Consider the following 4,174-nt stretch of genomic DNA (forward strand, 5'->3'; position numbering starts at 1 on the left):
CAGGAGAATCACTTGAACCTGGATTCTTTCGCCAAAGAAATCCACACCAAGACACATCTTAATTAAACTTCTGAAAACTATAATAATATAGTAATAACAATTAATAAAATAATTTCTTTAGGGTCTCCCAATTCTGGAATCTGTAGGTTTATCTTTTGCCAAGTATGAAAAATTTTCAGCCATGATTTCTTTCTTTCTTTCTTTCTTTCTTTCTTTTTGAGATAGAAACTCACTGCTGCCCAGGATGAAGTGCAGTGGCATGATCCTGGCTCACCGCAACCTCCACCTCCCAGGTTCAAGCGGTTATCCTGCCTCAGCCTCCCGAGTAGCTGGGATTATAGGTGTGTGCCACCACACCCCGCCCGGCTAATTTTTTTTATTTTTAGTAGAGACGAGGTTTCACCACATTGGCCAGGATGGTCTTGATCTGACCTCATGGACTGCCCATCTCAGCCTCCCAAAGTGCTGAGATTACAGGTGTGAGCCACCTGTAATCTCATGTGTTTAACTCCATTATTCCATCTCCTCCCAGACATGAACATTTTTTTTCTTTTTTTCTTTTTGAGACGGAGTTTCCCTCTGTCGCCAGGCTAGGGTGCAGTGGTGCAATCTCGGTTCACTGCAACTTCTGCCTCCAGAGACATGAACCTATTTTTTACAAATTAAGTAGTCTGGCCAGGCTCGGTGGCTTCTGCCTGTAATCTCAGCACTTTGGATCACCTGAGGTCGAGAGTTCAAGACCAGCCTGACCAACATAGAGAAACCCCGTCTCTATTAAAAATACAAAATTAGCTGGGCGTAGTGGTGCATGCCTGTAATCCCAGCTACTCGGGAGGCTGAGGCAGGAGACTTGCTTGAACCCAGGAGGCAGAGGTTGCGGTGAGCCGAGATCACACCTTCACACTTCAGCCTGAGCAACAAGAGCAAAACTCCATCTAAAAAACAAACAAAAAATAAATTAATTAAGTAGTCCGAATACAAGGTAGACCACTGACCATTGCTCCTTTTGCTTTATGCTATTCTGTACACTTGGGAAAAATAAAATTACGAATCTCCCTGAGACTTTCTCCTTGGGAGTGAGGCGCTACTCATTAGTTTTTCACAGACTCCCAGGGTTCACAGCTGGGAGGAGCGCAGGAGCTGCTGTTTCTGGTGCAGACACCCAGCGTGACCTCAGACATCGGCTGTGGCTGTGTGAACAAACGTGTCTTGCACAATGAGCATCGCCTGGGGAGAGCGAGAAGCCTGTGGCTGAGCCAGGACACAGGAGACAGGTGTGGGCTCTGGCAGGCCAGTCTCAAGTTTGGCCACCAGCCCCACACAGCACCCAGTCCCTGCTGTCACCTACGAAGGGGGTAAGCCCAGTCTGTCTGGGTCTTGGGCCCCCTGGCTTTCTGTGCCACTCTACCACCATCTACTGGCCACTTGGGCCTCAGCTCCTCCAGCTGACAGGCTAGAGGCTGATGATAGGGCAGGCGGTGCTGACAGCTGGGGGGCCTGTGCTGAGGCTCTGTGTGGACTGACATCACATGGGAATTTGGGGAGAAGGAGCTCTGCCTTCCCACTGGGGCCCAGAGATTCTAGGTAACCTCTCATGGTTGAGCCAGCCTGGCATTAGATAGCAGGATCCAGAGCAAGGTTCTGGGCTGGGCGCGGTGGCTCACGCCTGTAATCCCAGCCGGGCATGGTGGCGCGTGCCTGTAATCCCAGCTGCTCAGGAGGCTGAGGCAGGAGAATTGCCTGAACCCAGGAGGCGGAGGTTGTGGTGAGCCGAGATCGTGCCATTGCTCTCCATCCTGGGTAACAAGAGCGAAACTCCGGCTCAAAAAAAAAAGAGAGAATGATTTTAGCAGTTAGAAAAAAAAAGAAGTACAAATCTGGGGTTTGGCCATTAAAAGTTATTTACAACGCTCAAAAAAAAAAATAAAAAATAAACAACAGCAACAAGAACAAAGGCCGGGCGCGGTGGCTCAAGCCTGTAATCCCAGCACTTTGGGAGGCCGAGGCGGGTGGATCACGAGGTCAAGAGATCAAGACCATCCTGGTCAACATGGTGAAACCCCGTCTCTACTAAAAAGACAAAAAATTAGCTGGGTGTGGTGGCGCCTGCCTGTAATCCCAGTTAGGAGGCTACTCAGGAGGCTGAGGCAGGAGAATTGCCCAAACCCAGGAGGCGGAGATTGCGGTGAGCCGAGATCGCGCCATTGCACTCCAGCCTGGGCAACAAGAGCAAAACTCCATCTCAAAAAATAAAATAAAAAATCAAAAAAATCAAAAGTTATTTACAACGATGGTAGAAAAAAAGACAAGAAGTTGTTTCACATTACAGACCTCCCCCCACCCCAAAGGCTAATACTTGCTTAGCAAGTCAAAAAAGAGACACAGTTGATTCACAAGCTGGAGGTTTGAACTTGAGTAAGACATTTATAAAAGGCTAGATGGGGCAGTGTCCTCCCCAGCCCAGATGCCACTAGGCACAGCGCAAGAGACCAAAAACAACAGGGCAACGCTGGACGCTGAAGGTTTGGGAGTATAAGCACCCCACTTCTGGCTCAGGGATTTGGGGAGTAGGGTAAACAAAACCTACTGGGAAAAAAATGGGGAAGAAAACTAGCAATTGCCTTATTCAGGGGTGGGGACAGGGAAGGAGGTAGGGCCAGGGACAGGAGCATTTCACATCACTAACCTAACTTGGGAAGCTGTAAGGGACCATCTTCAACTGGCCTTAAGAGGAGAACCAGATGGTTGCTGGGAGAATCCACGGGAGAGAGAGGAGGAAATGGAACGTGGCTGGGAGGAGGCAATAGCCCCTTCGTTTCTGGGCACAGGAAGGCAGCCAGGGCACCAGGTCCAGGCAGTGAACTCAAAAGGACAGTACAGTTTTTGCAGCTTAGAGATCACCCACCTGCCTCCACCTAGCTACTCATTCTGCTCAGCACTGGTGTTGTAGGGCCACTGTCCGGCCCTGAGCTAGTGGATGGCTCTGTAGCCTGGGGCCCTGCCTCTTCTGAGGCTGCACTAGCCTCTGCCCCCTTGGCCTGGGGCTCCTGGCTCTCCAGGGTGGCAGCAGCCTTCCCTTCCTGGGCAGTGCCTCGCCCTCGTCGCTGAGGCACCGATCTCCCCCTGCTCCTGCTCTTCCTCTGTGGGTGAGAAGGCAGAAGAATCACCCCCACCGTCCTTCCGATTTCTCTGGAAGGACAGGCCGCTCAATTTGAAAGCCTTCCTGAAAGAGAATTTCTTGGGGGTCTCCTTGGGGGGACCTCCCCCTTGGCCTCAGCACCCTGGCTAGGGGGTGCTGGCTCGATGGCACGGCCAGTGGCCCCAGCTGCCTCATCTGTTCCGTTCACGGGGGGGCGACTCCCCTTCACCCTTGGGGGATAAGTCTCCATTGCTTTCCACGTGGCCATTCTCCTGGGCGTTGGCCCTCGCTGCCTCCTCGGCGGTCACGTCGCCCCGGGGAGCCTTGGGGCTCTGGCTACCCATGATGGGGGTCTGCTGGGGGGCCCCCCCCGGAGCCGCCGCGGGCTCGCACCGCAGGGGATAGTACGGCGTGGTCGGCCCGGCCCGCGGAGGGGTGGGGTGGCGCCCGGGGCGGGAGGGGTGCCGGGGGAAGCCGAGCCGCACCTCCACTCCGCGGCCCACCCGCTGGCTGCGCCCGCTACCGCTCCGCGCACCAGAATGCTCAAAGCACTTTCATTTTCACTGACACTTCTCTCTGTAGCCACCACTGTCAGCGGGATTTGACACAGTTTCATGACACCCCCAAAATTCCTTTGTGCTGCCTTTTTTTTGTAGTCAAACTATCCAACAGCCCTTAAGCCCCAGCTGCACACCGGGAATACCTGAACCACTGATCTGTGAACTCTCATTCATTGCCAGGCGGATACAAAATGCTATGCTTACTTTGGAAACCAGTTTGGCTGCTTCCTATACACTTTCCATACAACCAACGATCACATGCCTGGGGTATTGGAACCCAAGAGAAATGAAACACATGTTCGTGTAAAACCTGCACGTGCCTGTATATAGTGGCTTTATTTATAATTATCCAAAACTAGAAACAACCCAGTTGTCTTCCAACTGAGGACTGGATAAACAGACTTTGGTACATCCCTGCGACAGAATGCTTCTCAGCAATGATACAAACAAACTCTGATACACTCAACAATATGGA

At 52.0% G+C, this 4,174-nt stretch overlaps 1 pseudogene; it reads right to left on the reverse strand.

Moving 5' to 3' along the window:
- Positions 1-2,919: 2,919 nt before the first annotated feature.
- Positions 2,920-3,483, reverse strand: LOC101029888 (MARCKS-related protein-like; annotated as a pseudogene).
- Between the last annotated feature and the right edge of the window lie 691 nt (positions 3,484-4,174).

The sequence above is a fragment of the Saimiri boliviensis genome, chromosome 20, assembly GCF_048565385.1.
Source record: "Saimiri boliviensis isolate mSaiBol1 chromosome 20, mSaiBol1.pri, whole genome shotgun sequence".
Taxonomy (NCBI): Eukaryota; Metazoa; Chordata; class Mammalia; order Primates; family Cebidae; genus Saimiri; species Saimiri boliviensis.